Consider the following 14238-nt stretch of genomic DNA (forward strand, 5'->3'; position numbering starts at 1 on the left):
CAACTTGTCGAGCTAAGCGGTTGACCACATCCGCCGACTTCCATAACAAGAGCAACATTTTTTTCATCCATTCCTGACGGACGACTGCAGTACAAACGCCCACATTTCTCTTCACGCTGCTCTTGAAAGAGCTCCTGACCGTGTGCCGCGGAATTGACAGCATTAAATTTTCAGCTGTCATGTAAAGCGGAGTGGACAGGCCCCGGCGGGCCGCTCCTCATCCACTTCACTCGCCTGAATCAGCAGGGACGTCCTGCCCGTCTCCCCCTCGCTCATGAGGCGCCGGCACGGTCCAATTAACATCTCGCTCGCGCTCACGCCACGCGGCGTTGCATGAGAAGCGTGAGCAGGTCTGACAGGCACGCGGCTTCATCAGGTCGGCTGAAAGTGAACCGACACGTTCGCGGCTTCTGACTCGCTGACCGCTGACTGCGATATGTTTGGAGTGAATCACCACAGAGAGGTCGTGGCTCCGCGGGCCGCCGCGCCCAAATGGCTCAAACTTCAAATGCTAACTTCAGCAGCCGAGCACAAAGCACTCATTACGCTCGACATCTGTTTTGTGAGATGCTAGCAGGCACACATAGTTGGCGATAATTTCAAGTTGACAAGCACAAAGTCAGCCGAGTCTTCGCGGATGCTGCGAGTGACAGTGTGCGAGAAGACAGGTGTGACATCACAGTACAAGCTGCGGCTCACGCTGGCATCATGAACTTATTTCCGACGAGGAAGTAACAAGACGAGTTTCAAAAACAACCAGGGATCAGATGAGACGTCTGCCGTCTCCTGACAGAGATGCACGGCAAACTTTAAAACATCAGCTCCAGCACCAGGCTGCAACTACGAGCCTCAGGACTCCATCCAGGTCACATGGCTTATCCTCAAGATTTTAAATCTATTTTTTTTATTGTGAAAAAGAACAAACCCTGTAGCTGCCAATATTGCTTCTGGGATTTTTTGTTTTTTTAGTTTCATATATATATATATATATATATATATATATATATATATATATCGGGGTTTTTTTTTTACTTTTTCGCATGGCACTTTTTTCTTGAATTTCCATTCATTTATTTATACGTTTTTGTTTGTAACTCGCATAATAAATGTATTTTGTTATTCCTTTTAAAATGTATCTTATTTAATGAACAGTATTCATTCAACTACAATTACTGTAATATTCAGCATATTCCAATGTATTTATTTTACCTTCAATTGTTATGATCATGATTTATTATTTATTTATTGATTATTATTTATTGTCTGCATGTTTATAACCAGCCAGATTTGCCGTCCAGCACGTTCCAGTTTTTCTCAGATATATTTATGAATATTTTCCCCCTCTGTTGTCACCAAATAATTTATTAGACTTAGTTATTTATCACTAATAATGACCATAGTAATGATTTTATTTGACCTCTAGTCCTTCAGAAATAAATTAATAAAGAAAAACACATGAATAAATCAAATGCAATTGGATTCATCGTTGATCATCATTTGAATGTTAATATTTCTGAGACTTTTTCCCCCGCAGGAAGTGATTTTCTGGTTTATACTTTGTCTCCATTGAGGTTGGATTTTGAAAGATGAAAACCTCGAGCACCAGCTCCAGTCTGTTGTCGCAGGATTTACCAAGTCTGACAGTCTTAATTTGAGTGACGTTCTTGTGCAACGTCTGCGTCTATTATCCGTCATTACTAAACAGAAGAACAACAGCAAGCGTCTCTCATTGTTCCATTCTTCTCCTTTTGTGTCCCCAGCCTCATCGATGCGTGGCTCTGCATCACGAATGTCGACTGCGGATCTCTATGAAGGACACAACTCCGCCTCAATGCCGGTGAGAAACATTCCTCCTCCACAGCATCTGAACGTGAGTTCCACACTGTGAAAATCTTAAAATAGTCGAGACAAAAGGGGGAGATGAAAGACTGTGCTATTGCTCAATCGAATTCAGCCTGCAAGACTCTGGATTCCTCCCAAAAGTCAGATCCCTGTCTTAAAAGCGAGAACAAAGTCCGACACTGGCAGGCAACCCTCGGGACACGGAGCTGAAATGTGCTGCTATTACACAACGGCGGCTTCTTCTAAAGAGCCATTTTCCAAAGGACGTCTCCGAGCGAGCGCTGACAAATGCGAGATGGAAATTTAATCCCCACTAATAGTGCATTAACTATTCATGCGGCATATTGGAAATCAAATGGTTCTGTTTTCATGTTTCACAAAAAGACATTATTCTTGCGGAACGTGGGACAAACACACAGATGGAGCAGCGGCGAATGGTCGACTGTTGTTTGTCTCTGCGACAGCTCAGTTTGAAGTCTGCTCGTCTCTTTATTGCTTTTCATTTACACGCACTTAAAATCAGCCTCCTGACAAAAGTGATTTGCGCCGTTGTTGGATTATATTTTTAGATGTTTGTTGTGTTGCTTTTGATGAAACTGGCCGCGCCTGACATGTTTTCCTCTCCAGCTGCGACTCATCCACTCAGCACCGAACGCAGACGGCTGTTATTCTGCTTTATTTAAGGAGCGCAGAGTGGCGGTCAGAAACACAGTTGTTGACATGAAACAGGAAATATCACTCGACTGGATGGACACAAAAGACTCGACGCTGAAGGACTCCACGCTGCGCCGACTCGGTCCGAAGGAGATCTCACGAAACGGCTCATTTGAAGCTCAGCTACGCCATCTAGTGGTCGTCGTGTGGAAGAGATTTAGCTGATGAAAGCGCAAGGGTCAGCAGAGTCTCTGTCTTTGTTAGGGCCAACTGCTCAACTGTGTGTGGCGAGTCTGAGTGCTGACTGCTATGTCAGCAGTTCGACATGACCTCGGCGGTCAAGCCCAGAATGGTCTTCCTGTGACTGGACGCGTCGGTGTCGACGCGTGAACGCGAGTCCTGGTGGTTGCCACCACGTCCACTCGAGTCTTCCAGCTCGGATGAATGACAGTGAAGAAACTACGATCCCAACACGACGGATGAGTTGAGATATATCTCGGCTGAAGCAACCGGACCTGACGGGGACAGCGACCCTCGGCCGGAGAAACAGCTCGGCTCCGGTCAGTGAGGGTTCGTCTCTGTCTCTCTTGTCTCCCAGACCTATTTATATCGAGTTATATGAGCATTTCCTGCTACGCCGGACGAAGCCACCGGGGAAATGCGGAGCAGTCGGTCAGAACTGAGGAAGCATCTTGAGTGAGAGTCAAAACATCTTCACTGATCTACAGCTCCGGAAGGCAGCAGCTCCTTTTCAGCTGTTTTTTTCTTTTTTTTTTAGAACATATATTTTTCATGAACAAAACAGGAAGCACAAATGATCTAAATGTGGTTATTATTATTGTTGTTGTTGTTGTCTACTTCATCATAAATAATCATCTCAACAAATCTAACCCATTATCTGCTTAACTAAATACATAATTAATAACTAATTTATGGATTTATCGTGAGTAATCATATTCTAATATCAAATGATCAAATCTGAGGTGAGTGTCTTCAACATTACTTTGCATTGTTTGGATAAAATAAATGTCCTGCAAGTGGAGTCAGCTCTAAAATAAATGTATTGACTCTCTTATTTTATTAATTATTTTCTACATATTTATTTATATGTTTTTAGATTTCCATATTTTACTTCTATTTCAATGAATATCTGGGAACTATTCATTCTGTTTCAAATCCTTCCATTTTCCGCGAACACTGGTGAACTATTCGGTCAGCAGGAGGCCAGTTTCACGTTCATGTGAGAAGATGAACGTTCCGCTGGCGGATGTGAGTGTGACGTCCACAGAGCGGTTTGAACACCACACCTAAGTGAAGGCGAGAAGCCCCGAAGTTGCAGTGCACTTGGGCAGAGCACTGGCTCGTCTGCCATCTCTGTCTTGTTATTGTTTGGGAGGCGTGATTCATCTTCTGAAGGACCTTTTGGCCGCTCGGCTGGAACAATAACAGTGTTTTTCCTTCTGTCCCTCTCCTCTCTGCCGGCGATATGATGGAGCACATGATGACGGCCATCCCACTGGAGCTACCTGTGGCGAGCTGCCTCTCCTTGTGCCCTGACTCACTTGACGGACCGCCGTTCTCCGCCGATTGATTCGCGGAGACGAAGCTGCGATGAAAGCGCTGCGGTTTGTTTGTGTGCTGCACTCAAGTACGTGGCCTGAAGACCAACTCTTCATCGACTTGTGTCGGGAAAAGAAGACGAGTCCAAGGGGCGGTTATCAAATGATGATTCTGATATGTTCATTCAAGCCGTGCCATTTTTATTTCCGTCGTTACGAGAGCAGGAGACACCATTCTTTCATCTGCTGGATGGAATGGTTTTCAGATTCTACCAATGTTTCTCTCTGACAAAAATCAACCTGTTTTTACAATAATAATACTAATAACGTATTGTCTCAACCTCCAAACATCTTGGTCTCGTCTTGGTTTCAGCCTCCTAATATTTTGGTCTTGTCCTGGTCTTGACCACCAAATATCTTGGTCTCGACCTCCAACTATCTTGGTCTCGTCTTGGTCCCGAACTCAAAATATCTTGGTCCCGACCTCCAAACGTCTTGGTCTCGACCTCCAACTATCTTGGTCTTATCTTGGTCTCGGCCTCCCAATATTTTGGTCTTGTCCTGGTCTTAACCTTTAAATATCTTGGTCTCAACCTCTAAATATCTTGTTCTCTACATCTAAATATCTTGGTCTCATCTTGGTCTCGACCTCCAAATATCTTGGTCTCGACCTCCAACTATCTTGGTCTTATCTTGGTCTCGGCCTCCCAATATTTTGGTCTTGTCCTGGTCTTAACCTTTAAATATCTTGGTCTCAACCTCTAAATATCTTGGTCTCTACATCTAAATATCTTGGTCTCATCTTGGTCTCGACCTCCAAACGTCTTGGTCTCGACCTCCAACTGTCTTGGTCTCGTCTCGGTCTCAACCTCCTACTATCTTGGTCTCGTCTTGGTCTCCACCTCCAAATATCTTGGTCTCGACCTCCAACTATCTTGGTCTCGTCTTGGTCCCGACCTCCAAATATCTTGGTCTCGACCTCCAACTATCTTGGTCTTATCTTGGTCTCGGCCTCCCAATATTTTGGTCTTGTCCTGGTCTTAACCTTTAAATATCTTGGTCTCAACCTCTAAATATCTTGGTCTCATCTTGGTCTCGACCTCCAAATGTCTTGGTCTCGACCTCCAACTGTCTTGGTCTCGTCTTGGTCTCGACCTCCAACTGTCTTGGTCTCGTCTTGGTCTCGACCTCAAAATATCTTGGTCTCGACCTCCAACTATCTTGGTCTCGTCTTGGTCTCGGCCTCCCAATATTTTGATCTTGTCCTGGTCTCAACCTCCAAGTATCTTCGTCTCGTCTCGATACTCTTCATTCTCGATAGTATCTTGGTCTCAGTTGGAGTGGTGACTACAACACTAGGTGAAGGTTGTCAATTGGACAGGATCAGAAATGTGCGCATCAAAGGGACAAGTGGAGAAGCTTGGGCACAATCACTTGGACACGTGGAGTGGGGAGACAGAGTTGGACCAGGAGGTTAGAAGACAGGGAAGATTGTTCATGTTGACATTAGGAAGAACCAATGCAATGGTGTTCATGAGGAAGGGGGACCTTAAGGCTAGACTGACGGGTGTAGGGGGATTGTGGCAACCCCTCCAAAGTCGTGACTTTCAGAACACAAGTCACAGCTTGCGCTGAGTCACATACAGGGTGCTGGCTTCACATATGACTAGTAAGAGCCATCATTTCAGGATCACGATAGAGCAGCTGAGCAACTGAATAGAACAGATGAAGGCAACATTGCAGCTTGGTTTCTCACACGCTCTCGCGCGTCTCCTCGAGTACAGTTGGTGACCCCGCTTAGTGAACGCCTCGTCTCCGTGTTGCTGCGCCGAGAAGCAACAACTGTGTGTGGAGGAAACATTGGAGGCGACAAACCGATAATTGCTGCCAACAGCTGAGTGGTGTGTCACATATGCTCTCCCCCTCTTTACAATAACAGCATGACATACCAGCGACGGCACGCGCTTGCAGCCGCTGTCTTCAGTGAGACTCATTAGCTTGGTGGCCTTTTCAAACCAGCGATGGGACGCGTGTGTGTGTGACGGCGAGCGGCCTACGAGGGTCTCTGAAGGATCCTGCAGAAAGTGATGCGGCTGAAGCCGCCAGTGGAGCCGCTGTTTCTTTTCATTAGACGCAAATAAAACAATGCACGCTCCAGTGTTTCTGTGGGAGGAAACCAGAGTTCCACAAACCATGTCCTCTTTCCTTCTTCTTTAATGCGAAAGACACAATGAACTGAGACAGAATCTGGTCTATGTTCGGGACAGACCCGGGCCAAGCGCGGCCCGCGGGCCAGTTGCGGTCCTTTGCCTGTATTTATGTGGCCCTCATGAAGTCAGAGTGAAAGTGTGAAACTGATCATCCATAAACTCATCATAACTCATTTGTCAGTTCATTCGAAATAGAACTTGAACTGGGACTTTCTCTCTTTTCTGCTCCCCTTTCTCCATTTGATTTTCAATCCCACTTCATGCATAAATAATATGCATTCTTGACAAGTGCTGACTTTAATTGATCTTTCTGTGAAAATGATTGCTGCTCAAAATGGATTAAAAAACATTTATTTTGTGTAAATGTTTCCTGTTTTTCCACATAACACTTCTATGGGAGTTCATTATTCATTTACGATGGAAACATTTTGACAAGAAAAATATATCTCAAAGTATCATATTTTTTAAATCTATATTTGGGTTTTTTTTCTATTGTATTCACTTATTTACTTACTTCTTTATGATGACCTCTACATTTACAAAACAGTCATCCCAACAGTCCCAGCATATGATGCGGCCCTCAAGGAAGTTTACTTGCCCACCCCTGGTTTCGGGGGGTAAATGATCCGAATTTGGATTCATATCCGACACCAGAGCTTCATTATTTGGATCATAAATGTTGACTGTGTACCAGAAACTTCGACTCGAGGTCACCGTGAGACCAGAAAAGGAGGTCAGAAGAGCAAGAGATCCTCTCAGCAGGAACAGTCCAGTTGTGAAAACGCATTTTTAGCGTTTCAAATTGGCAGTCAGTGTCTGCTAAAACTCGGGCTGGGACTTAGAAAACCAGAAATATCCTCCAACATCAATGACTTTCTCTTCATCTCAGGGCCTTGAATCATTTCATACAAATGACAAATGAATCAGGTATAAACAGGGAGTTTAAGAGGAAGCGTTTTCAGTCACCGCATAAAACAATGTGATGTCATCGCCTGAGATCCTTCTGTGTGCTGCATGCCACCCTGATGACTGAGCTATTGTGTGAAGCCTCAAATGAAATTTGATCATTCATGAAACTGTGACAACACCAAGAGCATCAGACAAAACAGCGCTCTTCCATCAAATGTGAGAGTTGTGACTCGTGATATGTGGATCACCTGTGAGACTTCGCCCGCAAACAAATACGTTTCACGGAAGCCAGCACTGGACAGGGCACTACACAGGCACCAATGATCGCAACTTTGGGCATCCTGCTGTTTTACGATGTCCCCAAGGTTGACAACCCTCTAGCTAAAAGCCTGAGCTACATAGAGATGAGTATCTCACTGGGAGATCCATTCTAGATTTTGCTATCGGCTGGCAGAGCAGCTGACCGCTTGGGCTCAGACTAGGAACCTTTTCGATCCGGTCCTGATGCTGCATCAGACTTTTTTTTAATTCGTTTATCAATGTTTTTTGAGGGTTGATGATATTTTCATGGTGGGTCCCAAAGCCAGAGGAACGAGGGATGGACTGAACATTTGGTGGCGGACTGTATCCAGATGAACAGTGCAAAGAAAGGGACTAATAGTGACACGATGTCATCATACACTGTTCAGACTGAACAATGATGTTCTCTTCAAGTCAACAACGCGATATTGGATATTTGTAAAAATGTTATGATGACTACCTGTTTGCACTAACCATTTACTTCTGTTTTCGCACTGACAACTTAAGAGCTCCTGTAACTGTAAATTTCTTCTTTGTGACATCAATAAAGTCCATCTGATCTTTTCTTATTTAAAAGAATGTGTTTTTTTCAATACAAAAATGCTCCGCGGAGGAGAAAAAAGACCACTGATGAAATTCTGGCAATCCACCGGTTCCGGTTCACTGCAAAGTGTCTTCCGACGTCTGCATTCAGCGTTGGAGTTTTCGTTTCTTTTAAAGTGATGGAGAGCGAGAATAGAATTGCAGTTTGCAACGAGTGTTCAACCAAACTATCTCGAGCCGTCTGTTTACATTAGATGATTTTTTGCAATTTTCTTATTATTATTTGAAAAACAAAGCACGAAATAACGAAAAAAAAAAAAAAGATTCCAAAAGTCCAAAATGTTCAATCATCTAAAGAATAACTGATAAACATGTAAGGCAATAAATAGTCTTCGATCGATCCGATATTTGGTGTTATTCAAGCAATTTAAATGTTACTCAGCTTCAAGTCAGATGCTGCTCAGTTGCTCACTGCATCACTCCCGCTGTCACACCCCTTGTCAGTGTGAGCTCACTCCGCTCCGAGGCGTGAGACGACACTTCACGCGTCTTTTGAACTGACCTCATGATGAATTCACCTCTCATGAATGTTGACAGGAAAAGCCGCTTCAGCCCCGTCACAGATTTGTGGCCGCGGGTTTGAGGGAGGACGGTAAATCAGCGTCGCCAACGTGAGCCGAAAATCCCTCCCCACCCCTCGACGCCCAAGTTTACGCCGGCAACACCAGCAGCTTCCTGGCGTCTTGAATCAGCTCAGTAAAAACGTCGCACTTCCATATATTTTCTTTCCAACGAGGACTTTGTTTCAGTCGACTGGGCTTCTCTCATTTATTAACTGATTAATTAACCAAAGGATAATTAATGACTCCCCTCCGTGATTAAAGTGTTATTTCTTCCCGTGCAGCTGCCGACTTCCAGACTGTTCCGCTCGCCAGATTCATCCCAGCCTTTTTACGAGCCGCCAGCGCGGCGCCCCGGCTAGCCGCTCTCCTTCGACATTCAGTCCTCTTCAAAGCCTCCGTGTTGTGGTTCCCGAGTCATCAGCGCCTGTCGGCACTTCTGGTTGTGGTGCTGATGGGACTCAATTTCAAACGTCTTAACCCCACGCGTTTTAAATTTGGGAAAATGGAGTGATAATGACTTCTACTCAGGAAGAAATTGCCGCTCATACGAGCGTGATGGATGGGCTTCTCCAGCAGCCCCAACTTCGCAGGGAAATATGCTGAGGAATAACGCCGATGGCGCGTGTTGGAGTGAAACTGGATCGATCCCACCATTTTGGGTCGCCATCGACCCCCAAGTCTAAACCAGGGATAAATCAGCGGACGTAATGAGACGGCTTATTTACGACGGCGACGGAGCTGTCATTGCTAATGCGCTGGAACCAATTATCCGCTTGAATCATGCTGCTGTTTGGCTGGAGAGCAGCAGCTACTCACCATCATCTTCTCCCCCACTGGGTTTTGAACCCTCCACCTGACCTTTTACGACTTTCTTCCTCAGCGAACTGCACCCTGAAATACTGTTGACTTGACTCACGAACAATGTTCCCTCTACTGTGCGCACAGCTGGTACGATCTCAGCGAGCATCGACGCTGCGCAACAAAAAATAATCCTGAATTCTATATAAATCGCTGCAATTTCCAGACTAAAGCCTTGTGACATTAGACCAATAAAATGAAGCGCTCACTTCATGGTTCGACCGTGTGTTTCCTTAACTGGCAGTTTCCACAGTAGCACGTGGTTGGTCCAAATGTGCGCATGCACTGAGCCAATTGGGGGGCGGAGTTACGCAGCGGAGAGAGAATGGTTGCAGCGCAGGTTTCAGACCACAATCCACAGAGAGTAGACGCGAGTCAGCTGAGGAGATGAAGTGTGGAGTCAGTGACAGAAACCTATTCCATCTTCATTGGAGCCTGATCCACACAGCTCACTGAGGAGCGCGCACAGAAGACGGTGGCCTCCAGTGGACAAAACTCACTCTCACGACAGATGGAGTCAGGAGCCTCATCCAGAGGAAGGATGAGAAAGGATCAATGTTTGACAAAGTTGCTTCAAGTTTTTTGATATCCAGCGCCCTCAGTGGTGTCATGTGACTTCAGTGACTAGAGTCAGTTGACTTGTTGTGTTGGAAGATTCTTGACATATACATATATATATATATATATATATATATTCCTCAATGTGAATGATGCAAATTGTAAATAGTTTTTAAAAATATTTTTAAACACGGTTATAAACTATTGCAGCAGTCACCAGAGCCGACAACGACAGGTCGCTCACAGTGGTCCAGGTGACCGCAAAGAGAGCTGGAGTGTTTGCTCAGACACATGAAACACTAGAGGGAAGACTGCTTACGAGGGGCCAGAAACACCACTTCAAATGTGAGCAAAAGAGAGCGCTGACAGACAACGAGTGAAAATCTTGCCCACCACAGACACCGTTCACAGCACCAACGAATGGAGCCTCTCTGGGAAGCTCCTCCTTGAACGTCATCATTGGTATTGGGGGCCTAACCCTCGTGTCCTGGCTTATTTGCTGAGTCAGATCAGACTTTGGGGCAGGCCCTCAGTTGCACCAACACAGACTGTCAGTATCTGAAGCACAGAGTGAAGAAGGGTGGACTCGCTGGTCAGAAAGCAGAAGGACAGTGGGTCTAGCACAGTCCAGCGTGCGGCTCTGCTGGGATCAGCGCATTACAGCGACTGGTAGCTGATCCCGTCGACCCCTCATCTCATGTGTGTCTGTTGTCCAAGTGGCCCTTCACTCAGCCGTCCTGCTGTCCACCCCTGACCAACACACTGCGACTGACTCACCCAACACAAAACACTGAAACGACACTGAAGAGAAAAGGCAAAATGATGATTCCAAGCTTTGAATGAAACTGTCGCAAACCTCAAAACAAGCAGAGGATGATATCATGCGTTGCCATCTTCAAAGGTGTAGCTGTGCCATTTGTGGCCCATTTTGACACAACTTTTCACCGTCTTGGGGCTGTGTCACGAGTCGAACTACCTCAACATGTCACACTACACAAGAGCAAACACAGGTAGATCCGGAAGTGATGTGTAATTCAGCAGCTGCTGCTTCCCTCCACCTCTCGTTGGAGAACTGACAGACCTTATTCCCGTGTTCCGCTACATGTAAACGCTCATGCTGCACCAATGAGAGCCACCCTGCCTTCAGAATTACGGTCTTTCTTTAAGAGATGACAATTCACGTGTTCAGGCATCATAAAACAAGGTGGAAGCATCGAAACGGTGAAAACACAAGAACCCCACTGGTTTACAGTATGTTTGTCATGTAAAAAAAAACCCCAAAGAAACACGTCCTCACGGAACTAAAGTCACACATCGCGCCCGGAGATGTTAAGGGACGGATCAGGTGAAGATGGCCGCCAATTGGGCTGAGAAACCAGCGTTTTTATGGTCAGCAATTCAAGGAATGTCAAAACGTCTCCCTCTGCTTTCCTGTTTCTTTGTTGCTCATTGATTGGCTGCGCTACGTTCCAGTTTCCGTTGTTCTTCCGGCTTCTTCTTCTTCTGCTACGTTGCATTTCCAGACACAAGAGTCCGATGCGTCACATATAGATGCAGAGTGTGAGCAGTCAGAGCACTCTCACGTAGTGATCTGAGAACTGCCATTCACTCGTACAGTGTGAGCAGCAGCTGAATACTGCGACTGAAATAAAAATCGCACCGTGTCTGCCCAGCATAAGACGAGCTGCCGACACCGTACCGTAGGATTTTTGCACCAGGAAATTCATCCTTTCTCCTGTCACCACCAGCCTGTAAAACAGAAGTTGCTGTCTCGCCATCTATTGCTATATGGATTGAGTTTGACTATTTTATTTGTGGATTCCGGCCATTTATTTGTGGTGAGATCGAGGGGGCAGCAGCTGAAGGAGATCCAGGCTTCCCTCTCACTAGAACCCTCGTCTGGCTGGGGAATCCGCATGGTCCTGGCTAGTCTAGCATGTCCTGCATCCTCCTCATGAATGGAGAGCAGTAGCTCTACTTCGAGTCTCTCCCAGGTGACTGAGCTCCTTCTGGCTGCCCTTTATTCCTCCTCCAACACTAAATCTATGAACAGACTCCATGAGTTTTGTCTTCAGGAAAAGCCAAAAGGTATCAGGACGCCAAGGACACTCATTTTTTGGACACATGACTCACAGCACAATTGACTCCAGGAGTCAAAAAGACATGCTTCAGCTCCGCCTTTACTGATAAGGCCATTGCACTTCTCTTCACTGAGATCAAGTTGCGCTGGAAGATCTACTCCGAGAACCTCCCAGACGACCAAGCTCCTCACCCTCAGGAGATACCCTCACTCGTGAACAACATCCACACAGCCCCAGTTTTGCTACAGAGCTGTGAACTCCATGATCAGGATCAGAACCACCAGGTTCTGCAGCAGTGGAGACCGGACCAGCCATTATCGATGATTCCATCTTCATTTCCATGAGTGCAGGCCAACTCCTTGTCACCAAGACAACAACAAGTCACTCAACTGCAAGTATTTTTTGTTGGTTTTGTTTTTTAAGAAATATTGTTTTCTATTGTGCAAATGTGTTATTCTAAACCTTGCATTGGCAACAAATGGTATCTCATATGTGGTATTGATCTGTGAACATGGACCAAGTCAACAAACAAATACACGTCAATAATAATCAGAAACATGTGAGGTCAAAGTGTCAGAAGTAGTTCTAAAACGCTAACATAGACGAGGTGCCAGCAGTGACGCTGTCATCCACTGCTTCCGCTCCTCCAGATCTTTCATGGAGGCTGCTGCAGAAGGACTTTCAAAACCCACCCTCCATTTCTTCAGTATGAAAAACACAGAAAAAACAAAGCAATAACTGAGCAGCTCCTGGTCACAGAGCAGGTGGACGTTGAGCACATCAGCAGTTGTGCAGCGAGAAATCATCCACAGTCATCACAAGCCTCTGCATTGATATCAGCGCTGAATTTTAATCACCATTATGACATGTCTAATTGGCTCCAATCACGCATTCCTTCCTCCCGTGTTTTGATGAAACACTCGATTCGGAGGGAAAACAGATGATGAAACTCTTCACACATGGTTGCAGTCGGAGGGTTTTGACTGGCCGCCTGCATCAGTGTGACAGAGGCAGCTCAGCTTCCTCTCAACGTTTTCACTCTCCAACCTTCTCAGGCCAACTCACTTGTCTGCTTTCATCTGTTCATCTGGAGAGCTTTATGGAACCCAGCTGGATTCCATAAAGGCTCCCTGGACAGTTTCTTTTTTAGGGAGGTGGGGGGGAGAAATCTTAAATTGAGGCTGCAGTCAATGAGTGGACCAGTTTCCTGCAGTGCGCGTAAATTCCGGTCCGGTGCTGCATCGCAGGGATCGGCAGCTCCAACTCCCCGCGCCGCCTGTCCGTCATCCGTCACGTCCCCCCCGCACGCACCCCCCCCCCCCCCCCTTCCCTGGGCGACCGACCCATTTGCGTCCACATAAACTCAAATAACAACCAATATCGACGCCCTCCAATCATTCCACTCGTTCGCGCGTCGGTTTCTGCTTCGTGCCAGGCGCGTGCGCGTCCCTTCGTGCGCACCGCCCGAAGCTCAGCACATGCAAAGTTGGTGCACTCACCTGCGTCCGTGCGCTCCCGCGTCTAATGGCAATCACGTGAGCGCCGGGTGTTTTTTTTTTTTAAGGGAAGTGAAGAACGGCGCGTAAGTTTGTCCCCCGATTTCTATTCCATCGCTGTTTTTAATTCCCTGGTCCAGACGGAGGGCGCGCTTCGTCGTCGTCCCCGGGACAGAGCTCGACTGCGCGGCTTCAGCGGGAGCCGCGTCTCTGCCTCCGCTCCGCGCATGGACGCGTGTGTGTGTGTGTGTGTGAGCGGGGAGACGGGACCTGCGTGTGTGCGCGCGTCTCTCTGCCGGAGCCTCGTCCAATCCTGGCCCGGCTGCTGCGGCGGCGCCAGGCGAAGGAGGCGCCGGATTGGTCGCTTGGCAAATCAATCCTGGCGCTCGGACCGGCCTCTCTCTCTCCCTCTCTCTCTCTCACTTATCTCCCACTCCTCATCTGCTCCCTTCTTCCTCTGTTAACACGTGATTAGATGGCGATCAGGAAACGTTATCACCTTCTAATTCACTGAAGCGCACAAACACAGGCGGCGACATCCAGGGAGGAAATCTGGATCTGGTAAAGTGCTTCAAATGGTCGGAGTATTTACTGCCCATCTACAG

The 14238-nt window shown here is 46.6% G+C and overlaps 1 protein-coding gene across 1 annotated transcript in view; it reads right to left on the reverse strand.

Moving 5' to 3' along the window:
- The window catches only part of LOC128755353 (cadherin-18), a 120852-nt gene extending 107003 nt beyond the window's left edge, over window positions 1-13849 (reverse strand). Inside the window, exon 1 of the mRNA XM_053858688.1 lies at window positions 13637-13849. The gene's annotated coding sequence lies outside the window, so the exon portion shown is untranslated. The remainder of the gene's footprint in view (window positions 1-13636) is intronic.
- Between the last annotated feature and the right edge of the window lie 389 nt (window positions 13850-14238).

Source organism: Synchiropus splendidus, chromosome 3, assembly GCF_027744825.2.
Source record: "Synchiropus splendidus isolate RoL2022-P1 chromosome 3, RoL_Sspl_1.0, whole genome shotgun sequence".
NCBI lineage: Eukaryota > Metazoa > Chordata > Actinopteri > Syngnathiformes > Callionymidae > Synchiropus > Synchiropus splendidus.